This window comes from Rhinopithecus bieti, unplaced genomic scaffold, assembly GCF_001698545.2.
Source record: "Rhinopithecus bieti isolate Rb0 unplaced genomic scaffold, ASM169854v2 scaffold_32012, whole genome shotgun sequence".
Taxonomy (NCBI): domain Eukaryota; kingdom Metazoa; phylum Chordata; class Mammalia; order Primates; family Cercopithecidae; genus Rhinopithecus; species Rhinopithecus bieti.
The window spans coordinates 1076373-1102324 of NW_016814432.1; the positions used below are offsets into that span (position 1 = coordinate 1076373).

The window sequence follows — 25952 nt, forward strand, 5'->3', positions numbered from 1 at the left end:
CATTCTTTTTTATGGCTGCATAGTGTTCCATGGTATATATGTACTGCATTTTCTTGATCCAGTCTACTGTTGATGGGCATTTAGGTTGAATCCCTGTCTTTGCTATTATGAATAGTACTGCAATAAATAGACAAGTGCATGTATCTTTATGGTAGAATGCAAATCCTGTGGGTTTTTTACTAAGATAATTTACATGTGAATAATTTGCAGTAGGAAAATGGAGAATAAATCAAAGAGCATTCGATAAGATCTAGTCCTAGCTCTGTCCCTGAGTAGCTCTGTGATCTTAGGCAGTTTATGCCATCTCCTTGGGCCTTAGCATATTAATTTGTCAAATAAATCTCCTTAAAACATAGAACACAGGAACCATAACAAATAAGACAGATAATTCTGACTTTATAAAAATTTCTTGTGCCTTAAAGTTAAAAGATAATAAACTTGGAGAAAATATTTGCAACGTATATAGCAGAGAAAAGGTTAACATGCAGAACACGTAGCCAATTCCAAAAGACAAATAATGCGATTTAACCATATAAAGTAAACAAAGAACAAATGAGTGAAAGCACAGAGAAAATCTGAGACAAGAAATGTTACCAGGCACCTGAGAGAAGCTGTTTCTTACGACTGACTGCTCATTTAATATTTCAGATTTTTAACAAGGCATAAGGAAAATACATTGTGGAACAAAGTTTTCATCATGTGACAAAAGAAGACATGCCCGTTCTTCAGAAACAAATTTCCTTAGGACTTGATATGGTCTGGCTCTGTGTCCCCACCCAAGTCTCATCCTGAATTGGAATTGGAATCGTAATCCCCACGTGTTGGGGGAAGAGACCTCGTGGGAGGTGATTAGATCGTGGGGGCAGTTCCCCCATGCTGTTCTCGTGATAATGAGTCTCATGAGATCTTTGGTTTTGTACGTGTCTGGCATTTCTTCTGCTGGCACTTCTCTCTCCTGATGCCATGTGAAGAAGGACATATTTGCTTCTCCTTGTGCCATAACTAAGTTTTCTGAGGCCTCCATGCACAGCTGTGAGCCAATTAAACCTCTTTCCTTTGTGAATTACCCAGTGTTGGGCAGTTTTTTACAGCAGCATAAGAACAGACTAATACAAGACTCAATAGGAGGGATTTAGCATTTGATGATTTGCATAGGAAACATTGATTTCCTGATACAGTGGATGACATCTTCAGCAGTGCTTTTTCTCAGACATGGGCAGCACAGGTGGATGCTCATCTTATCCTTGTTTTTAATTTCAAATTTATGTATTCCTTTAATAAAATTGACATATAATCAAGGGTTTAAGAAATATCTATCAGTACAGAAAGGCCCCAGTCTTCCCTGCCAGTATTCACAGCTCCACAGACATAAATACTTTAAATATTTTTGGGTTATGTCCTCTCATAGTTATTTCCGTAGCTTCCAATGATGACGTGTGTTTGCTGTGATATTTTGCTTTATCCATATTAATCATTTTTACTGGGGCTTTATGCTCTGAGAGATATGCAGTCATATTATTATTCTTAGCGTCTCTATTTTTTAATCTTTGTAATCTTATACCTTTACTTTTCATCAACTTGGTTTCATCAACTATTGACTTCTTTTTAAAGTGAGGATTTAAAGAAAAATAGGTTGGGCATGTTGGCTCAAGCCTGTAGTACTAACACTTTGAGAGTACGAAGCGGGAGAACTGCCTGAGCCCAGGAGTGTGAGACCAACCTGGGCAACATAAGGAGACTCTGTCTCTACAAAATAATCATAATAATTTAAAAATTAGCCGGATGTTGGGGCACGTGCCTGTAGTCTCAGCTACTCAGGAAGCTGAGGCAGGAGGATCACTTGAGTAATAATAGTGTTTGAGGCTGCAGTCAGCTGTGATTGCGCCATTGCACTGCTGCCTGGTGTCAGAACGAGACCCTAATGTTTCTAAAAAATTGTTTTCATAAATAAAGAATAAAATAAAAACATTAGTTCCTGTTTCTTTCCCTTTCAGCTTTCCTCCATCCTGAATCACAACTTCTGTCATCTGGTTTGTTGTTGTTGTTGTTGTTGTGATAATTTTACTGTTCTATCACAATAACAAAATATTTTGTGCTTTGTATGTTGATTCTAAAAGTTTAGAGTCAATAACCAGTTTATATTTTAGTTTTCGTGGAATTTGTAATCACCTTTTCAGGACTTGTAGTCTCTTCTCTTATCATTGCCTAAAGTTACTTCTCAAGGGTAGGGCAGGTCTCTCAACTCTCCATTTATTTGGCCACCTACTTCCAGTGTCCACTGACCAGTCTCCAGACACAGCAGTCATTTGACCATTTCTTTCCTTGCCTTCCTGGATAAAACTTCATTTCCTGGATCCTGTGTCTTTTTCCTTTCCTGTACTACGCCCAATATTTTTTCTGGAGCACATCCTCAAATTCTTAAGAAAGGGTGTGTGAGCAAGTCCATCTTCTGATCCCTCGTGTCTAAAAATGTCTATTCTACCCTCAAACTCCTCTAATAATTTTGCTATATATGAAAGCCTGGATTAAAAACAATTTCCCCCAGAATTTGAAGACTCTTCAGTATCTTTTAGTAGCCAGTGGTGTGCTGTAGCCCGATGTCAGTTGCATGCTTGCCACTTTATATGTGAATTGGTTTGTTTTGTCTCTGGAAGGTGGTCTGATTTGTCTTCCTCCTTGGGTTCTGAAACTTTACCGTGATGTGTCCACTTGCACTTCTTTCCCATTCATTGTGCTAGAATTCCTTGGGATCACTCAGTCTGGAGGTTGACGTATTTCAGCTCTGGGAAATTATTCTCCATCACCCCTTTGAAACTATCTTCCTTTCACTGTTAGTCAAATAGTGTACTTCCTAGATTGAGTATTATATCCCTTTTTTTTCGAGACTGAGTCTTGCTCTGTCGCCCAGGCTGGAGTGCAGTGGCATAATCTCGGCTCACTGCAAGTTCTACCTCCCGGGTTTACACCATTCTCCTGCCTCAGCCACCTGAGTAGCTGGGACTACAGGCGCCCGCCACCACACCCGGCTAATTTTTTGTGTTTTTTAGTAGAGACGGAGTTTCACCGTGTTTGTCAGGATGATCTTGATCTCCTGACCTCGTGATCTGCCCACCTCAGCCTCCCAGAGTGCTGGGATTACAGGCATGAGCCACTGCACCCCGCCCAGTATTGTATCTCTTTTAAACATATTTTCCATGTCTTTGTACTTTTGTTTTTCTTTCTGACATATTTACACAGTATTTCTCCCACATTTCCTCCTTAGAATTATATATTTTTTAACTTGCAAAGGCTGTTTATTGGTATCTGATTGTAGTTCTGTTTAGCACCACCTTGGCGATTTATCACTACTTATGATCTCCACCAATCTCTTTGATGATGTTAGAGTTTTACGTTTTCAGTATTTGCCAGATTTTCTCCATGATCATTTTTTCTGCTTATTTACCATAGTGTCTCTTTTTTACGTTGAGGATATTTCTCAGATGCCTGGTGATTTTCTGGATATCTGTTCACATTTGAAGATAAGTTAATAAGGAGATGACTGGGAGCCAAAACCAGGCCACTCAAAACACATTCACATTCGTCTGAAAATGATGCCCTGGTTGACATAAAACTACAAAGCATGGTCCAGGCGCTGTGGCTCATGCTCATGCCTGTAATCCCAGCACTTTGGGAGGCTGAGGCAGGCAGATCACCTGAGGTCAGGAGTTTGAGACCAGCATGGCCAACATGGTGAAAGCCTGTCTCTACTAAAAATACAAAAATTAGCCAGGTGTGGTGTCACACACCTGTAATCCCAGCTTCTCGGGAGGCTGAGGCAGGAGAATCGCTTGAACCCAGGAGGCGGAGGTTGCAGTGAGCCAAGATCGTGCCACTGCACTCTAGCCTGGCCGACAGAGCGAGATTCTGTCTCAAGAAAACAGAACAACAACAACAAGAAACCTACGAAGCACGGTCTGAAAACCTGAAGCTGTGGCAAAGAGACCTGCTGTCTTTCACCAGAATCTTCAATTTTTGACAGAAACATGGGCATAATCCCAGTTGCTAACCCTGACCGCCCCCATCACAGCTGTCTTCTCCAGCCTTGCTTCCTCCTTGCCCCAGCTCCAAGCCTGGAGGGCCTCTGCAGAGATTCCATAGTGAATGAGCTGTTGTCTTAGGCTTTAAACAGTCATTCATGCTCTTTCTTCCACCTCTGTGGAGGCCACATTGGGCTGTGACATTAGTGAGAAAGAAACATTTCTTATTATGCTAAGCCACTGAGATTTGGGGGTTGTTTGTTACCACAACATAGCCTAATCACCCTGACTACTAAACTGCCCAATTTCCTCACCAGTGAAGCTAGCCTCATTGGTGAGGAATAAACTCTATAGCGCCTCACTCTTAAACATAAATGCATAAGCAAGGTTCATCGGATATTTGAGGAAAGTGTTCACATGAAGAACAGACTCTTAATAAATCAGAAGCAGAGGAACTCATAGGGAACAGAGACAATGCAATGAATAGAAGAAAATACTTGTTTTAAAGGCCGGGCGCGGTGGCTCACGCCTATAATCCCAGCACTGGGAGGCCAGGGCAGGCGATCACCTGAGGTCAGGAGATTGAGACCAGCCTGGCCAACCTGTTGAAACCCCATCTCTACTAAAAAATACAAAAATTAGCTGGGTGTGGTGGCATGCATCTGTAGTCCCAGCTGCTAGGGAGGCTGAGGTGGGAGGATCGCTTGAACCCAGGAGGCAGAGGTTGCAGTGAGCCACAATCATGCCACTGCACTCCAGCCTGGGCAACAGAGTGAGATCCTGTCTCAAAAAAAAAAAAAAAAAAAAAAAGGCCAGGCGCAGTGGCTCACCCCTGTAATCCCAGCACTTTGGGAGGCTGAGATGGGTGGATCACGAGGTCAGGAGATCGAGACCATCCTTGCTAACACGGTAAAACCCCATCTCTACTAAAAAAAAAAATACAAAAAACTCAGCTGGGCGTGGTGGAGGGCACCTGTAGTCCCAGTTACTCGGGAGGCTGAGGCAGGAGAATGGCGTGAACCCAGGATGCACAGCTTACAGTGAGCCGAGATCACGCCACTGCACTGCAGCCTGGGCGACAGAGCAAGACTCCGTCTCAAAAAAAGAAAAAAAAAAGAATAAAAAGAAAACATTTGTTTTAAAATTATAATTAAAATCTGCAAAGATAAGGAAAGATATTAAACCCATAAAACAAAAAGAAGGTGCTATAGTAAAGAAACAATGAGAGAACAAGAAAGAGCTTTTGGAAATAAATAATATAGTAGAAAGTAAGGTAAATAAATAGATATGCAAATGTTCATAGCAGTTTTATTTATAATAGTTCCAAACTGGAAACTACCCAGATGTTCTTCAGTGGGTGAGTGATTAAACAAATTATAGTACATTTATACTGTGCAAATACTACTAACAGTAAAAACAGATAAAGTGTTAACACACACATAGCTTAGAAGAAATTATACTGAGTGAAAAAAGGCTAATCTTAAAAAAATGCATGTTGCATGATTTTATCTATGTAACATTTATGAAACAACATAATTTTAGAAATGGAGAACATATTAGTGGTTGTCAGGGATTAGGAATGAGGGAAGAGGGAATGGGTGTGTTAATTGAGTGGTAACATGCAGGACTCTTACGGCTATGGTACTGTTGTGTATCTTGATTGTGATGGTGGCTATCCAAGACAACACAAGTGATAACATTGCAAAAAGTTATGCCAAGCACACACACAAACACACGCGGGCATGTGTAACTTGTGAAATCTGAATGAAGTCTGTAGATTGTACCAATTTCAATTTTTTTATAGTAGCTGTATGTTTAATATTGCTGTAAAGATACACTTTTCTTATACAATTATTGTTAATAATTTGAAGATGTTTATTGCATTCTATTTTTGGTGGGAAAAAAATGTAACATACTTGTATTTGGCACAAAGTTGTGAAATACAAAAAACATGTAACTGAGTAAGCAGGATTTTTCTATTCCTAGCCCATTTCTGAGGACTAAATCATGAACTGCTCCCAATGTAATTAAGTATTTCTTGCAATAGTTGGGCACCAAGTTTAAGATTTATTAATTTTCTCCTCTCAGTATAGGCAGCAATTCACCATTGTCTTTCAGCTCCTTCACGATATCCAATCTTCCCACCAGCTCCCCTTTCACACACAGCTGAGGGTATGTTGGCCAATTTGATTAAGCTTTTAATCCTTGCTGAACTCCTTCATCCTCCAATATATCGAATGTTTCATATTCAACACCAGTTCTATTTAGTATTTCCAGAATTTGTTTGCTGAATCCACATTTTGCTTCCTGTTTGTTTCCTTTCATAAAGAGCATCACAGAAGCTTTATTTGTCAGCACTTTGAGCCTTTCCTCTAATTTGGGAGCTTTGGGACAAATTGTATCTAGTTCTTCAGATGGTTGTAGCTCCTTAATTATATGAGCTCTCCAGAAACGTGGAGCTGAGGATAGGTAGGCCAATTGGAATAGGCTTTGAGCCCCTGCCAAACCTCTTCATCTGAGAAGACATCAGAACTGCTAAACTAAACATGCTTGTGAAGAATTTCCACCATCTGCTTGCTGAAACCACAGCGTGGTTCTTGAGGAGTCCCTTTCATAAACAGCATGCAGGGGGCAGCATGAGTCAATTTCTTTAAGCGAAGATTGCGATCTGCTTTGAGATGTTCATCATCAGTGCTGGGTGGGAAGGAGCCACTAGATGCATGTCGCTGTACTTTTTTGGTCAACTCTGGGACATGTGCACCATCTAATCAGTCAATTTTTTGAGAATTATTGAAAAACAGAACAGTGGGAACAGAGCTAATTTCATATTTTTCAGATACTTCAGGACACCTTCAGCTTCCAGCTTCACAAATGAAACTTGAGGGTGTTCTTTAGCTAACTCTGCCGTAACTTCGTTCATCTGTGCACATTGTGGAGCCTGTGGTGCCCAGAAGTGGGCCACAAAGAGAGACTTGGCTTTCAGGTGCAGCAGCTCTTCAACCTGCCCGGCTGAGTTGACCTCTTCTACTGCTGTTGCAGCTGCCTTAGCCGCCCTTGCCACCATGCTGCCGCCACCACCAATTTCAATTTTTCAGTTGTGATATTGTACTATAGTTGTTCAGGATGTTAACAGCGAGGGAGTCTGGGGGAAGGGTGCATGAGACATCCCAGTACATTTCTTTGCATTTTGAAATAATATTTCCTGGCCGGGCGCGGTGGCTCAAGCCTGTAATCCCAGCACTTTGGGAGGCCAAGACGGGCGGATCACGGGGTCAGGAGATCAAGACCATCCTGGCTAACACGGTGAAACCCCGTCTCTACTAAAAAATACAGAAAACTAGCTGGGCGAGGTGGCGGCGCCTGTAGTCCCAGCTACTCGGGAGGCTGAGGCAGGAGAATGGCGTGAACCCGGGAGGCGGAGCTTGCAGTGAGCTGAGATCCGGCCACTGCACTCCAGCCTGGGCGACAGAGCGAAACTCCGTCTCAAAAAAAAAAAAAAATAATAATAATAATATTTCCTGTGAATCTGTAATTATTTCAAAATAAAAAGCTTTAAAAATCTTCAAATAAATAAATAAACAGATACTTTGGAAGATAAAGTCAATCACATATCCCAGAAAGAACAAAAAAGACAGTGTAGAGGACAGAAGGAGAGAAGGGAAGGGGAAAGATAAGAAAATTAGAGAATCAATTCAGAGGTGCATGATAATATTAAGAATTCCAGAGAGAACAGAGTAAACAAAGGAGAAGAAACTAAAATAATAAAAATCGACACCAACTTGAGAACATGTGCTTTTGTGCAGAAAGAGCTTCCCGACTGCCCACTGCAGTGATACAGAAAGGCCCAGCACACCGGAATGACCTTTCAGAACACTGAGAGGCAAGGAGGACGTCTGTGCTGGATTGTCTCTTGTCAACCTGATGACACCACCATTCTTCTGAGGGTGGGAACTGTATTTCCCAGAATTCTGTTCCCAAGGTGGCAGGGATGGAGCTGAGCTTAGGCTCGGTGAACGTCTGATTTGAGTATGGCTCCTGCAGGGTGCCCTGCCTGCCAACATTGAGCCCATGATGTGGCACTGTTATTTGGGGGAATCAACAGTTTAAGTAACGTGGACCATTTCCATCCTGCTAAGAGCACCGCTTTGTTCTCACTGGAGATGGATTGCCTTCCTGTCCACAATGGTTCCTCCAAAATGGTCATGTCTGGACTTACAGCATACCTAATGCATGGTGGTGGCACTCTTCCTAGCTGTGCTTCTGACAAGGAACTCATTTCACAGCAAATGAAGTGCAGCAATGTGCTCACGAAAGTGTGATGTTGTTACTGCCTTTATTTGGAACTCACTGGTCTTACCATGTTTGCCATCATCCTGAAGCGTGGCTTGATAGAGTGGTAGAATGGGCTTTTGAAGATTCAGTTATGGTGCCAGTTGGCAAAATCACTTTGTGGAGCTGATTTAGTGCCCGATGAGATGCAGAGCATACTCTCTATCAGTGGCCAGTTTATAATGTAGTTTCCCCCATAGCAAAGATAGGAAGTTTTAAAAATCAAGGAATAGTGTCTTTCACTGTACACCTAATGATCTACTAATGGTCTAAAAGTTTTGGCTTTTATTCCCACAACATTAAACTCTGCTAGTTTGCAGGTCTGGGTTTCCAGGGCAGGAATACTTCCACCAGGGAACACAATGGTGGGTCCATTTAACAGGAATCTGAGACTGTCATCTGGTCACTTTGTCAGACAAATAAAATGGTTTCTGTGTTAGATGGGATAACTGACCTTGATTATCAAGGGTAAATTGGTTGGCTACTGCACAATGGAGGCAAGAAGTACCCGAGCTCCAGGAGATCCTCCTGGTAATCTCCCGGCGCTCCCATGCTCTGTAGTAAAAGTTAGAGAAAACTATAGCAACCAGAACAAGCGGAACAGTGTCGCACAGAAATTTCAAGAATAAAGATTGAAGTCATCATACTAGACCAAAAAACAAATAAAAAAACTGATTGGGCCGGGCACAGTGGCTCACACCTGTAATCCCAGCACTTTGGGAGGCCGAGATGGGCAGATCACGAGGTCAGGAGATCGAGACCGTCCTGACTAACACAGTGAAACCCCGTCTCTACTAAAAAAATACAAAACACTCAGCCGGGCGTGGTGGTGGGCGCCTTTAGTTCCAGCTACTCAGGAGGCTGAGGCAGGAGAATGGCGTGAACCCGAGGAGGCGGAGGTTGCAGTGAGCCGAGATCACGCCACTGCACTCCAGCCTGGGTGACAGAGCAAGGCTCTGTCTCAAAAAAAAAAAAAGACTGGCTGAGTGCTTGCTGGGGACCAGTGTGATAGGAAATGAGTGGTGGGAGAAGGGAATTATAAATACCAATTACGGCCATGTGACCAGTTCCAGAAACGAGTACTGTAGTCACTAGAGATATTTTCTGTATTGCTTAGATATGGACATTTGTGTATATAAACTGATAGTTTTCTTTGCTTTCTCTCCTATTCCAATACCCTCTAATAGTATCAGTGTATGAATCATGGTTACTTCTATGGTTCAGTTTTAGGTTATACGATAGCAAGATAAGATTGTGAATCAGAAGATAAACATGTATTCACAGATGGATAAAGTGCAACTCTGCGTTTCTTTTTTTAGGTTTGGTTGTATGAAAAATAATTGAATCATATAATGTAAAAGCATAATGTTGCTAGTATCTTTATTGGAAAGTTACAGATTAAAAATAGGGTGTATGGATGCTGAGCTGATGAAGGAGTAGACTGTGCTGGATTATCTGGTGTTAACTCAGCACAATTCTCACTCATTTTTAAGGCTGAGAGCTACATTTTCCAGAATGGTTTCCTTTTCTATGTGATTTTTGGTTAGAGTATGCTCATGAGAGAAACTTGTATAAGATTTGGAAGATGGAAGTGAATCAGTTGCAGCTAAATGTGCAGGTAGGCAAGAGCTTCACAGTGGCTTCCCTGCAAACTCTTGAGAGGGTCATTGGTGGAAGCTTCTCAGAGATTCCTGAGAATTTCAGTAAGCTTTTGAGAACACCTCTCCTCAGTGATTCAGACTGAGATGTTTAGCATAGATTTCTCTGATTTTTGGTGACAGATCCAGTGACCTCTACTCCTTCAGCTCTTCCAATAGTCATGAAAGATCCTAATGTTATATTAATTTCCTTATCCACAGAATGTGTAGGCAGAGCATGATGGTGCACACCTGTAGTCCCAGCTGCTTAGGAGGCTGAGGCAGGTGGATCGTGAGAGTCCAGGAGTTCAAGACCAGCTTGGGCAAAGTAGTGAGATCTGTCTCTTAAAAGAAAGAAGAGGACAGAATACATAAAATGACAAGATTCTAAAAGCTTCCAGAGAGAATAAAGATTGCAGATAGAGAATGAGAAGTCAGCATGGCATTGAATGTATCAACTGTAACTTAATCTAGATGAAAATGAAGCCAGGCCTTTATAATTCTGAGGGAAATTGATTTCTAAGACAGAATCCCGTATTCAGCTTAATCAATGGTGAGGGTAAAACAAAGACATTTACAGACGTGAAAAGTTTCAGGATCTTATGTCTACTTCCGTCATGAAGCAATTAAAGGATATGCAACATTAAAATTAGAAAATGAGCCTAAGAACCCAAGGAACCAAAGGGATTTGGAAAACAAGGAAGCCAGTGCAGGAGAGAAGAGAATTCACAGGATGATGGTTGAGTGAATTTCCAGTATGGAAGTTGTGCAATGGGCCCGAGGGCCAGGCAAGGCTGGGCAGCAGGATAGAAAGCTGTTGGGGAAGGCTGGGCACAGTGGCTCATGCCTATAATCCCAGCATTTTGGGAGGCCAAGGCTGGCAGATCACGAAGTCAGGAGTTCGAGACCAGCCTGGCCAACATGGTGAAACCCTGTCTCTACTGAAAAACAAAAAAATTAGCCAGGCGTGGTGGCACACACCCGTAATCCCAGCTACTTGGAAGGCTGAGGCAGGAGAATCACCTGATCCTGGGAGGCAGAGGTTGCAGTGAGCCAAGATTGTGCCACTGCACTTCGGCCTGGGACAGAGCAAGACTCCGTCTCAAAAAAAAAAAAAAAAAAAAAAATCTGCTGGGGAGACGTGGCCCAGGGAAACAAACATCTGTGGGATCAGTGGATTACTTGATGTGTTCCACCACATTAAAAGGAGTTCTTCAGCTCTCTCAGAGAGTTTAGGAAAAATCAGCAATAGTACCTAGAAAATGAAGCAAATGAAAAAATGCGATAATTTTTAACTCCTGGAAAAAACAAATGTTGTACAAGAAAGGGAAATACAACCATACTGTATTACGTAGCTCATCAGTGAATGGTATTGTCAACAAAAAGAGTCAAACTGTACAATATTTGAAGAGATTTATTCTGAGCCAAATATGAGTGACCATGGCCTGTGACAGCCCTCAGGAGATCCTGAGAACATGGGCCCAAGGTGGTCGGAGTGCAGCTTGGTTTTGTACACTTTAGGGAGGCATGAGACATCAATCAAATACATTCAATAAATACATTGGTTTGGTCCAGAAAGGCGGGACAACTCAAAGCTGGAGTGGGGGTATCCAGGCTATAGGTAAATTTAAACATTTTCTGCTTGACAATTGGCTGAGTTTGTTTAAAGACCTGGGATCCATAGAAAGGAAATGTTCAGGTTAAGATAAGAATGTGGAGACTAAGGTTCTTTTGAAGTCTTACAGTGGCTGCCCTTAGAGACAATAAATGACAAATGTTTCCTATCCAGATCTTTAAAAGGTGCTTTTTTTTTGAGATGCAGTTTCGCTGTTGTCACCCAGGCTGGAGTGCAACGGCTTGGTCTCAGCTCACTGCAACCTCTGCCTCCCGGGTTCACGTGATCCTCTTGCCTCAGCCTCCCAGGTAGCTGGGATTACAGACATGCTCCACCACAGCCGTCTAATTTTTGTATTTTTAGTAGAGATGGGGTTTCACCATGTTGGCCAGGCTGGTCTCAAACTCCTGACCTCAGGTGATCCACCCGCGCCCGCCTCCCACAGTGCTGGGATCATAGGTGTGAGCCACCGTGCCCACAGAGATTCTTTACAGATGCACATTTTCCCTCAGGAAGGACAGCTTTCTAGGGCCATTTTGAGATACGGCAAAGAAACATGTTTGGGGGTAAAATATTTTTATTTTCTTTCCTGTCTCCTAATGTTGTGCCAGAGTCAGGTTGGAAAGTAAGTCATGATACATAGAGAGTTAAATAAAACCCACTGATGAGAATTTATGGTTTGTAGGGCGTGACTCCCCAGACCCCTTAGATAGGAATTTCGGCAAGATAAAAAGAGCATAGTCCTCAGTATTTATATAGTCATAACAATATAAGTATTAGGTATCAATTTAATAAAGAATTGGGATACAACTGTACTAAAAGAGTTCTTGTAAGTAGGTAAGGTGTGTGATGTTTTATAAGAGTACTAAAGTCTTATGCTTCATCAGAAGTCAGCATATAATATTTAAAATCAGCAAGAAATAGAAATTAAAGAATATTACTTAGAAATATGGAGGTAAGTATCAGAAGAAACAGCTAAAAATGGCTGGGCACGGTGACTTATGCCTATAATCCCAGTACTTTGGGAGGCCGAGGTGGGTGGATCATCTGAGGTCAGGAGTTTGAGACCATCCTGGCCGACATGGTGAAACCCCGTCTCTACTAAAAATACAAAAAAAAAAGGCATGGTGGCAGGAGCCTGTAATCCCAGCTACTCAGGAGACTGAGTCAGGAGAATCGCTTGAACCCGGAAGGCAGAGGTTGCAGTGAGCCAAGATCGCACCAGTACACTCCAGCCTGGGCGACAGAGCCAGACTGTGTCTCAAAAAAGAAAGAAACAGCCACAAATGCCGATGGAAGGGTTGCCTCTGGGAAGTGAAAATGGAGTTGGGAAAGGAAGAGTAAAACAGGGACTGATATTTTTCTTACAGTCATTAAGAGTACCGTTGGGCTTTTAAAATTAGCCCTATTTCTTACTTGGATAAAAAAATTAAACATCAGAGAAAAGTATAGGAGAAATTAATACCCACATGGGAAAGGACATTAACAGGCAATTCACAAAATACACAGGACCAATTGACATAAAAATTTATTTTACTAAAAAATTGGATAAGTAAAAACATGCACAGCAATCAAGTATGTTTTCCATCGAATTATAAAAGTCTGACTTCTCTGCTTACTGTTTTCCTGTTCGGTAGATTGGAAATGTCATAACACTCACCTTGATTCATTTATTTCAAGGAAGCAATGAGATAATGCACAAGAACTCTAAACTCTTGTATGAATAAAAAGCAATGGAAAACAAGAAAGCTGCCTCCAGGATACAGTCCTCAAATCTGGCTAAAAGGATAGGGCCAACTTTCATATTTGACATTCTTTTATTTAAATAGATAATTCCAATTGTGAAAGTGTCCCCTTACCGTGCCATGAGATTTGATAGACTACTAAGTGGAAGGAAATTGTCATGGTTTCTGAATTGGCCCTGTGCAAAATGTTTGCTCTTCATTAGTCTATCTAATTACGCTGGTGGAAAGAGCACAGGGAAAAATGAGCATGTGACATACACATTAGACTGTTCTTCTCATTTGTTTCAAAGGTGCTGGGTCATGTTTAGGGTGACCATACATCCTGGTTTGTCTGACACAGTCCTAGTTTATGGCTGTATTCTAAGAGTGATTATCAATAGCACCTACTTTTATTCTCAAAGTGTTCTCATTTGGATGATAAATTATATGGCTACCCTAAGTCAACAGGTATTAATTTATGCTTAGTTAGAAGACAAAATGCTTTAGGTACCATATGGGAAGAACAAACCTGCACATGATGCACCTGCACATGGTGCAAAAATTTGTTAGTTTGCACACATTTTAAGACATTGGATTATATTCTTGATGACACAAAATACTTTAATATGTGTGTGGCTAATCCAGTTAGAATGAGTTTTGTTTTGTTTTCTCTCTGTCAAAAGATAACTGAAATCTGCTTAAGCAGTTGGACAAATTCTTTGTTGTCTGCCCCTAGGCTTCAACAGCTTACTATGGCGTTTGTCCCAATAAATCCACCATAAGTTGAAACATGGTAAGTCAAAACTGCATTAAGAAAAACTTTTTAAAAAGTGAGAAAAAAACAAAAAAACCTGCATTTAATACCCCAATAAACCCGTCATAAGGTGAAAAAAAAAATCATAAGTCAAACCGTCGTAAGTTGGTGACTATCTATATTCTGTAGCATGTTGACAGGGAATAGATAGATTTATCCTGGAAAATATTAAAGTCAAATGATGCAAAGAAACCTTGTCCATTAAAAACAAATGCCAGTACAGCTCCTATGAAACGTTTTTTTCCAACTTTTATTTTAAGTTCAGGGGTACATGTGCATCATGTGCAGGTTTGTTACATAGGTAAACATGTGCCATGGTGGTTTGCTGCACAAATCATCCCATTACCTAGGTATTAAGCCCAGCATTCATCAGCTGTTCTTCTTAATGCTCTCCCTCCTCCTACTTCCAACCCTCCAACAGACCCCAGTGTGTGTTACTCCCCGCGACGTGTCTATGTGTTCTCATCATTCAGCTCCCACTTACAAGTGAGAACACGCAGTATTTGGTTTTCTGGAACTTGTTATTTTTAACAGAACTTCATAATGGCACCACCTGATTTACTGCAGAGTGTACCCGTCTCTATAATCGATATTCTTAGTGGTGATCCCAAGGATCTGTAACATCCTAAATTGTTTTCTACATAAGTAAGGGAATTTACAAATCGTGATACCTACCTTCCTTATCAACCAAAATTTCTTGGAATGGCTGAAGAAAAAAAGTTATACTTTAGTAACCTCTCCGTGCACTGGAAAGTGAGAAAGAGTGCCATTGGCTTGCTAGAAACTAAGAAATTCCTGAAAGATGGAAAGCAAACAGGCTAACGTTTATAGAGTAATGAGTCTAGAGGGAACTGTATCCAAAATAGGTGGGGGAGAGACCTTCTGTGAAAGTGGGGGCCATGTCCTAAAGGTGTGGGAAGAGGTTGCAGGGGCAATCACTGGGGTGATTGATTCATTAGGGAACGGCACTGAAGAGCAGGTGAGCCAGTTTCTGTTTGGTGGAGCAACTGACAATGATGGCCTTGCTCTTAACATAAAGCAGACACTGAGTTCTAGAGATGGAGAGGCAGGGAAATGCCTCAGTAGCTAACGAACCTCTGAATATAATCTATCAAAGTGTTACAGTAGCCCCACCACTCCCAGGAATGTCAGGTGACCATCAGGCAATGGTCAGGGGGTTGTTACACTGTTTCTTTAAAATAATAATTGGTTGCAGCCAGCGCCAGGGAAACACACCTCCCAGTAGATTTGAAAACACCTGAAACTGGTGATCAGCCGCTTCCTGGTAAGATCTCAGGAGTTGGGCGAGTGGACTCACACACACACATTGAAAGGCAAAATGGTGATGTTTAACTGGTGCATGACCTTCCTCTAGGAACGGTCGACTGGTAAGGGAAGGACACCTCAAGAGCATGCACACAACTTCAGTAAACACACTGTGCATGTGGCCCCTCCCAAGGGCTAGCAGGCCACTGTACATGTGGAGAGCCGACCCCAAGGAAAGGATGGGGGAGAAGTAACGCAATCCCAGAAGCATGCCAACGTATAAGATCCTAAGTCAAAGGTCAGACTACACACTTGATCTCTCAAGTCACCCACTAGGCCCTTTTCCAAGTGTACTTTAATTCCTTTCATTCCACTCTAAAGCTTGTATTTTATTTAATTTATTTTTTTGAGATGGAGTCTTACTCTGTCATCCAGGCTGGCGTGCAGTGGCATGATCTCGGCTCACTGCAACCTCTGCCTCCCAGGCTCTAGTGATTCTCCTGCCTCATCCTCCTGAGGAGCTGGGATTACAGGCACTCGCCACCACTCCCGGCTAATTTTTGTATTTTTAGTAGAGACAGGGTTTCACCAGGTTGGCCAGGCTGGTCTTGAACTCCTGACCTCAGGTGGTCCATCCGCCTCAGCCTCCCAAAGTGCTGGGATTACATGCGTGAGACACCTCACCCAGCTGGAAATGCTTTAAAATGCTTTAAATAGCAATAGTTAAATAGCCATAGTTAAAGACATGATTGACAAGGAAATTTGGTTATTTTAACCATAATTATGATTGATAGCACATACTCAGACATATTAGAATTTTAGAAGTCTTATACAATTTTGGAACATATATTAATATTAATAACATTTATTAAAAGATAATCTGAAGAAGGTTAAACATTATTTCTTATCTGACAATGCTTCCCATGTAACTTCACATGTCAAATAAACCTGTTTAGGTCTGTTTCGGATACTTCAGGGGCCCTCTGCAGCATCCCAAAGTTAGACGTCAAAAAATACTTAATTTTGAAGCTGCAGTTTGATTTTGGGAAGCCTGCCACATATGTCAAAGGTTTAAAATACTTGACCAAAATAGGATCACAGGTCACTGTGAAATAATATTCATTTAACCAGTGATAATTTAAAATTTTTTAAAACAAAACCTGCAGTCTTTGATAAAGGAGACTCAGTTTTCAATCAGAAGAACCTAAGACAGCATGAGACAGAATCTGTCTCTTCATTTTTCCTCTTTCCTTTTTTTTTCTTTTGCAGTTAACTCAAAAGGGTGAACAAAGGCCGGGCGCGGTGCTCCACCTGTAATCCCAGCACTTTGGAGGCCGAGGCGAGGCAGATCACTAGGTCAGGAGATCGAGACCAACCTGGCTAACACGGTGAAACCCCGACTGTACTAAAAATGCAAAAGATTAGCCGGGCGTGGTGGTGGATGCCTGTGGTCCCAGCTACCCGGGAGGCTGAGGCAGGAGAATGACATGAACCTGGGAGGCAGAGCTTGCAGTGAGCTGAGATCACACCACTGCACTCCAGCCTGGGTGACAGAGTGAGACTCCGTCTCAAAAAAAAAGTGAACAGAAATATTTTGCTGTCTTATTAATACTACATAAAATTTTTGTTCAAAAGAAAAAACCAAATTTTAATTTTAATTAGTGTATTATCAATACTAAAACTAATTTAAATAAAACCTCAAAATTTATAAAACTCATTTTAATCATAAGATTTCTATAAACCTTTTGTTTTACATTTTCCAACTTTCTATATTTTATCTATTTTCTTTATTCCTTCAATTTGAAACCTTCAAGCAACTTTAAACCAGACAAATTTTTTTTTCTTTTTGAGATAGAGTCTCACTCCGTTGCTCAGGCTGGAGTGCAGTGGCACAATCTCGGCTCACTGCAATCTCTGCCTCCCAGGTTCAAGCGATTCTCCTGCCTCAGCCGCCCCAGTAGCTCAGATTACAGGTGCTTACCACCATGCTCAGCTAATTTTTGGATTTTTAGTAGAGACGGGGTATCACCATATTGGTCAGGCTGGTCTCAAACTCCTGACCTCAGGTGATCCACCCGCCTCGGCCTCCCAAAGTGCTGTGATTACAGGCGTGAGCCACCATGGCCAGCCCCATACAAAATTTTTAACACACGTTTTTATGCCTTTATAACTTTCCTCATCAAATGCATATTTTGCTTTTGTGTGTATAGTCTGTATACAGAATTGTTTATTTCACATCTCGTAGTTTTTAACTATTTGTAACTCTAATTTCTAGTGAAAACCCTAGAAAGTAATTTTGAACTGTTGTATATTAATATTTGTGATAAACACCATTTTATAATTTTATAGAAAAAATAGTTCTTCAAGGCTGGGTGCGGTGGCTCATGCCTGTAATCCCAGCACTTTGGGAGGCCGAGGCAGGCAGATCACCTGAGGTCAGAAGTTCGAGACCAGCCTGACCAATATGGAGAAACCCCATCTCTACTAGAAATGCAAAATTAGCCGGGTGTGGTGGCACATGCCTGTAATCCCAGCACTTTGGGAAGCCGAGGCAGGTGGATCACGAAGTCAGGCCATCGAGACCATCCTGGCTAACACGGTGAAACCCCATCTCTGCCAAAAATACAAAAAATTAGCCAGGCGTGGTGGCAGGCGCCTATAGTCCCAGCTACTCAGGAGGCTGAGGCAGGAGAATGGTGTGAACCCGGGAGGTGGAACTTGCGGTGAGCTGAGATTGCACCACTGCACTCCAGCCCAGGCGACAGAGCGAGCCTCTGTCTCAAAAAGAAAAAAAAAAAAATTAAAAAATAAATAACAAAATAAAAAATAAAACATAATAAAAAGGAAATAACAAAAGACCTTGGAAATTAAAAGCAATTCACTGTCCTCCACTACAGCCGTCTCTCTGTTGCTTTCGTGGTGCTACCTGGGTGCTCATTAGTTGCATAGAATCTACTGCTTGTAATCGAGCAGCTGAGGAGATGCTGGTATACAGACTGACCGACAAACCCTAGCAATTAAGAAGCAGAGCAACCTTGTCAGAGTGACATCTGATTGCATTAACTGTCTTGTATAAAGTATTTTATGACTTCCTGATACTCTTGTAAATCAAAAATAAAATTGTAAGCCCCCCAACTGACTGAATGGACCTTTCTCTTGGCCAAGTGGACACAACTAAACCTGAAAAACTAGTTCCCGCCATGATGGGAAGAGGGTGGGATGGAAGGTGATGGTCAGGCATGCCTACTGTCCTCCCTTTGGAGTTCAGGTTTTAAAATACCAGGATAGAAATGCGAAACATAGGCAACCTGGTCTAGAAGGGAACTTTGCTTAACGTATGTCAGAATTTGCCACTGTGCAGGCGCAGCACTTGACAAGTAATTGCAACCATTTACCCTTTATCTCTACTCCCTCTTCGCAGAGTTGGTTCTGAGAGCTGTCCAGACAGCTTTTCAATAACTTGTCCCTAGGGTCTGCCCCAGTGCCTCTGCCTCCTGAAATGTCAGAGTACTGCAGGACTGGGGAGTGGTCTAGGCTGTGACAACAGGGCTCACTGTGTTTACTGTGTCACCTATAACAACTGTGCCTTGTTCATTCTGAGTAGCCTTATCCATTTTCTTCTAGGTCAGTAATAATTCGCACTTTCTTGGAACAACTGTCATGGCTAACAACCTGACTGCTGGATATCCTTAAAAATGCACTGGTAAGGCGCAAGTGCTTTCTTCTGCTGCAGTTCCTGGGAAAGATCTTGCAATTACCCACACTTGTGTTTGCCTTCCTGTGTTTGGGATCTATATAGTTGACTGATTTTTTTTTAAGGAGAAGATCTGAAGCAATTTATTTAGATACCCAGCAATGACTCTGAGTCATGCTCACCCAGCATTTCCTTGGAATCAACATACGTATTGTCGGTAATGTGTTACATAGATTACCACAACTCTTCTGCTTTTCCTAGAAGATGTATTGGGCTGTTCTTCCATTGCTGTAAATAAATACCTGAGACTATTTATTTATTTATTTATTTACTGAGACAGAGTTTCACTCTCATCCAGGCTGGAGTGCAGTGACACAATCTTGGCTTACTGCAACCTCCACCTCCTGGGTTCAAGTGATTCTACTGCCTCAGCCTCCGGAGTAGGTGGGATTACAGGCATATGCCACCACACCCGGCTAATTTTCTATTTTTGGTAGAGACAGGGTCTCTCCATGTTGGTCAGGCTGGTCTTGAACTCTTGACCTCAGGTGATCCACCCGCCTTGGCCTCCCAAAGTGTTGGAATTACAGGCTTGAGTCACAGAGCCCAGCTGAGAATGGGTAATTTGTAAAGAAAGGAGGTTTAGGCTGGGTGCAGTGGCTAACGCCTATAATCCCAGCACTTTGGAAGGCCGAGGCAGGTGGATCACGAGGTCAGGAGATCAAGACCATCCTGGCTAACATGGTGAAACTCTGTCTCCACTAAAAATACAAAAAACTAGCCGGGCGACGTGGCGGGCGCCTGTAGTCCCAGCTACTCGGGAGGCTGAGGCAGGAGAATCGCTTGAACCCGGGAGGCGGAGGTTGCAGTGAGCCGAGATCGTGCCACAGCATTCCGGTCTGGGCGACAGAGCAAGACTCCGTCTCAAAAGAAAAAGAAAAAGAAAAAAACAGAAAAGAAAAGAAAGGAGGTTTAATTGACTCATGGTTCTCCAGGCTATCCAGGAGGCATAGGCACATAAGGTAGCTTCTACTTCTAGGGAGGCCTCAGGAATCTTACAATCATGGCGGAAGGTGAAGGGGAAGCAGGCTCACCTTACATGCCTGGAGCAGGAGCAAGAGAGAGCCAGCGGGGTGGTGCCACATATTTTTCAACAACCAGATCTTGTGAGAACTCACTCACTATGCAGTACCAAGGCTAAACCATTCATGAGAACTGTGCTCCCACTATCCAATCTCCTCCTACCAGGCCTCACCTCCAACACCGGGGATTACAATTTGACGTGAGATTTGTTGGGGACGCAGATCCAAACCATATCAGAAACTTAACTCTGAAACCCTGTGTGAATATAGTACCTATCAAGGCTCAACGTAGATATTGAGATGTTTTCTAAATTAATCTTCTCTCAGTCTGTTCTTGTAAAGTTACAGAACCAAAAGAAAATAGAATTAACACTGCCTTAGTCTTTTCTGGCTGCTATAACAAAACAGTGTAGACGGTAATTTATAAACAACAGAAATTTACTTCTCACAGTTCCAGAGCCTGGCAAGTCCAAGATGAGGCTCTGGCAGATTTGGTGTCTGATGAGGGCCATTTTCTGGTTCATAGTTATACTGGTAGAAGAGACCCAAGTTACCCCGAGTTACTCGTGGCGAATCCGTAAGGGTCTGCAGCAACTTCAGCCCTGGCCTCCTTAGAAGAATGAATTCAACTGAGGGGCGTAAAGCAGAAAAAGAGACTGAGGCAAGTTTCAGAGCAGGAATGGAAGTTTATTAAAAAGGCTTTAGAATAAGAAAGAAAGGAAAGAACCCTTGGAAGAGATCCAAGTGGGCGCCTGAAGGTCAAAGAGGAAAAAGAAAAGTCCAAGTTTCAGGCTGGCCTCTTTCCCATGATTCTTCCCTTAGGCTGGGCTTTCTGCATGTGCAGTACCCTCCTTACCCTTAGGAACTGAGCATGCACAATTTAGATGCCCAGCAACGACTCTGAGTCATGCTTAGCCAGCATTTCCTTGGAATCAACATATGTACTGTCAATAACGTGTTACATACATTACCATAACTCTTCTGCTCTTCCTGGAAGCTGTGTTAGGGAGCATGTTTGGGGAGTTAGACGTGTGCCCATCTGAGGCTTTCTTTCTTTTAATGGTAGCATGTACCTAGAACATCGTACTTTGCCATTTTTATGTCTTAATGTGCATGTCCAGGAAGTTGCTTCTCCCTGGGGTCCGCATTCAATTAACATTTTTATGTCAACAGGTGTGAACCATCAGGAAATGACCTCTCCCTGGCGCTGCCCAATTATTGTTTTTAAAGAGGCAATGCAATGATTGTCGAACCATCAAGCCGCATTCCTAGTGGGTGGCGGGGGAGAGCCCTCTCCTTTCCTGCTCATGCCTATCTACTTATAACAATAGTGCACACACCTTCTAGCTGTGTCTCCACATAGTGGAAGGGCAAATGAGCTTCCTAGGGTCTATTTTGTAAGAGCACTGATCCCATTGATGAAGGCTTTGCCCTCATAATCTAATCACCTCTCAGAAGAAAGGGATTGACCAGGTGTGGTGGATCACACCTGCAATCTTAGCACTTTGGGAGGCTGAGATAGGCAGATTGCCTGGGGTCAGGAGTTCAAGACCACCCTGGGCAACATGGTGAAACCCGTCTCTACTAATACATACAAAAATTAGCCAGGCCTGGTGGTGTGCACCTGTAGTCCCAGCTACTCTGGAGGCTGAAGCAAGAGAATTGCTTGAACCCAGGAGGTGGAGGTTGCAGTGAGCCAAGATTGCACCACTGCACTCCAGCTTAGTTGACAGAGCAAGACTCTGTCTCCAAAAAAAAAAGAGAGGGGGAAAGAAGGGGATTATCCTCTGTATATAATCATGTTAGGGGTTAGGATTTCAACATTAGAATTGTGGGGGGGGACACAGACATTCAGACCATAGCAAACACCAAACACCAACTAGGCAAAAAGAACAGATCCCCCAGTGGCATCAGGGTCACACTGACATGTAGAAGCTCACCCACATCTGAAATTCTGAACTCCTCTACCCCTGGAGTGGGCTGAGGGATCATCTTAAATGACCCAGACAAATGAATCTCACTTTCTGGATCTATTTATAGACCCCCTGTGTTGCAGAGCCATACTCCCTTCCCTCTGTGGCCACACACCAACCTGAACAGTATCTCAAAACAGCTTGAGGTATGGGGTGTGCTCTCCAGGATGACTCCTGTCTTTGAAATGGTCCCTAATGCCACTATAACTGCCCAGCCAGCTAAAGCTGAATATATTGGCAGTCTCAGCTCAGAACAAATTGCAGTTTAGCTTTTCCTACCTGAGTGTACAGGCACTAAGTCTAGCTTTGCTTTTAAAGTTAATTGTTCTCTCCTTTATCGGTCAGATATAGCCCTAATCTATATTAACACGTTACATTTGTTCAAAGGTAATTTTTATCCATTAAAAATAAGTAGAAAACGTTCTTTTCTTTGAGATAATCAGCACTCCTCCATGACTACTTTACTAGTCAATTTTACATGTTCGCTATTTGAAGAGTGCCTCAATCACTGCCAGACCTCTTTTTCCCCTCAATTAACTCCAAACATCCAAGATTGAACTCATCATCATTGCTTTGAGAAGGCAACCCCTATCCCCTGCCCCGCTGCAAACCCCATTTCCAGGAGTTCCATGACTCTGCTGTCTGCCAGGCTAGAAGACCTCTGATTCTTCTTACTCTCTGTGTTCACTAAGATGTATCATTTTGTTTTTCAATTTCCTCTAGGATTTTTTTCTAGTTGGAAAAAATCTAGAAAATTTTCTAGTTGGAAAATCTAGATGGAATTTTCAAAGGATTCAATCCTGTCCATTCTTGTGGTTACCACCAGTCCAGAGCTTCATCCCTTCACACATGTATCCGTTATGATTGTACCTCCTGATTATTTCCACAAGCTTAACAGTTGTATTCTCATCCAGCAAATACTAATTGTCACAGTGTGCTAAACCTTTCCTGTCCAAATTCATCCTACACACTATTCCCAGACTAATTTTCTTAACATGTGCACTTATCACTGTGCCAAGATGGTCAGTTGTTCCCAGTCTGCTTTCTTTCCTTCAGACATAGAAAGATAATTTCTAGTTGGGCATTCAGTTAAAAATTTCCTCCCATCGATTTTTCTCACATGCACCACTTCTGGGACTCTGTGATTGGAGGTTGACCTCTGTATTGGGCCATTCATTTTCTTCTTCTTCATCTCCTATTTTCTATCTCTTTATCTTTTGGCTCTACTTTCTGGGAAGTTCTCTCATGATTATCTTATAACTCTAATACTGAGACTTTCTTCTTCTCACTTTGTTTCCTGTGTGTGTGTGGCTTTCATATTGGCTGTTCACACATCTGGTGCTCCAGGCTATCTTCCTCTGTGAGAGTGGAGCCTGTGAAGCTGATTGACAATTCTGTGTGCATGGGAAGTTTGTCAACTATGGTCTTCACTGCAGGCTGGCCTAATAGAGTCATTTCATTGGAGAATTTCCAAAGTCAGTATTTGTAGGTCTTTTGCCTTGAGCTGGTCATCTTCCCCAGGGAAGAATCTTCCAGACTTCAACCTGGAGATAATAGGCCAGGCCCTCAGTTCTCTGGGAAGTTGTTGAAGGTCTAGACATCAGTTAGAGAAACTTCCCATCATTTCTCTTGTTTTCCATCTAGTATTTTCAAACTCAACTGTGCTTGCGCAACACTGTTTTATTATCTCCACGCTTCTGCCAAAGTAGGAGAGGCCATCTGAGCAGGGTCAACAGACTTAGCAAATCAAAATGCAGATACTCACTTACATTTAAGTGTCAGATAACAAGTAATTGTTTAATGTAAGTATGCCTCATGCAATATTTGGGACACACTTATACTCAACAAGTTATTCATTCCTTATCTGAAATTCAAATTTAACTGGGTATCCCATATTATCTGGCAACCCTACATCTGGGCGTCATACTGCTACTCAAATAGACTTTGTGCCAATCTTCCTGTTTTGGACCCCGTTTTTACCCCTACAAGAGATGCCTGGATCTGCCAGTATCTGATCCTTCAGGCAATGAGAATCAAGCTGTTTTCCAGCTTATCTTGGAGCTGACTTGGGAATAGCTTTCTTGGGTCTGCTAAGTCAGTTCCCACTTGCCCATCTGCTTTCCAGCTTCCAAAATTGGGTGGCTGTTGGTTTTTCTCTTACAAATCTATAAAGCTTTATATGCTTAAGTCTTTGTTTTGTTTGTTTTGCTTTAGTATTGATTTTCATTTCTTTTGCTCATAGTAATATTTTTGGTTTTTAAGCATCTTGAGGTGTTACATTTTAAGCCATACAATTTATTCTTTTTGGCAAATGTACATGGTGGAGTACCCACCACCATCATCAACACACAGAATATTTCCACAACCTCGGGAAATTTCCTTCTGCTGCTTTGCCCTCATTCTCTTCCTCCACTCCCTGGCCTCTGGCAATCACTGATCTACTTTATGTTATTTTAGTTTTGATTTTTGTACAATTTCATAAAATGAGATCATGGCATATGTAATCTTTTATGTCTGGCTGCCGTCACTTAGCATAATGCTTCTGAGATTCATCACACATCACGCATTGCTGCATGTATCTGCAGTTTTCTCCTTTTACTGCTGTAGTATTCCATTGTATGAATATATACAATTTGTTTATCCATTTGCCAGTTGAAGAACACTCATTTCAGTGTTTTGGCTATTTGAATAAAGCTGCTATGAACATTGATATACAAGTCATTGTGTGGTTACATGTGTTCATTTCTCTCATGTAAATTCCTAGGAGCGTTTCTGAGTCACATAATAGGTTTATGTTTAGTTTTGTAAGAAATTGCAAACTGTTTTGCGGAGTGGCTGTACCGTTTACCATTTTAAACTCCCACCAGCATGGGTGAGGCTTCCAGGCGTTCCACAGCCTCGAAAATACTTGGTGTTTTCAGTCGAATTAATTTTAGCCACTTTATTGAGTATGTAGTCCTATCTTGTTGTGGTTTTCATTTGCATTTCCCTATTGATTTTGAGTATCTTATTTGTCATTCATATATTGACAAATAAGATACTCAAAAATGGATACGTAACGTATCCATTCAAATCTTTTGCCAAATTTAAAAAATCAGGTTATTTATCTTCTTATTGATCTTGTAAGAGTTCTTTCTGTGTTCTGGATACATTCCTTTTCAGATAAACGATTTGCAAATATAGTTGATCCTCATTATTTATGGATTCCATATTTTTGAAATCACCTATTCACTAAAAACTTTTATAACTCCATATAGGATACTATAAGAGACATATTGTGACTATATGGTCAGTGATAGCCATAGGCCCACTCAGGCATTTCACAGGGCTGACACTATGTGTCACATAGCAGTGTGATGCAGCCTGGCCCAGGCGTTTCCAGTCCTGGCCCTGGACTTCCAGGAGATGAGATCATCTCAGCACAGATGCAACTCTCATAAATCTTACAACAAATCTGGCACTTACAGGACTAACTTAAACTCTATGAAAGAGATACCTGGTGACTGACACAGACTGAATACAGGTATAAGAAAGGAGAACGAATCCTCTCAACTCTGAGAATGGTCTCTAGATGGGGACCCTCCTGGTCAGGTGATCATCCAACCTCTGACTGTGTCTGGCCGGTGCCACCAGTCTGTCCTGTTATCTCTCTTAGAAGAAGAGTGCTGTGAGAATAGACTGAGCAGCTGATGGTGCTGAATACGCATCTTTACATGAATCAGATGGAAAGGGAAAAGTCCTCCTGGAGGAGCTGGTTGACTAGGCCCACCCTAGAGTTTCCAAAACAACACCCCCAAATCAG

General features: G+C 42.1%; 1 protein-coding gene and 1 pseudogene across 2 annotated transcripts in view; one reads left to right on the top strand and one right to left on the bottom strand.

Annotated features, from left to right (window-relative positions):
• LOC108514248 (uncharacterized) overlaps positions 1 to 25952 on the top strand; it is a 180662-nt gene that overhangs the window by 39674 nt on the left and 115036 nt on the right. For both annotated transcript variants that reach the window (XR_001881172.1, XR_001881171.1), the window contains exon 2: positions 19026 to 19104. The gene's annotated coding sequence lies outside the window, so the exon portion shown is untranslated. The remainder of the gene's footprint in view (positions 1 to 19025; positions 19105 to 25952) is intronic.
• Positions 6051 to 7080, bottom strand: LOC108514245 (glutaredoxin-3 pseudogene; annotated as a pseudogene).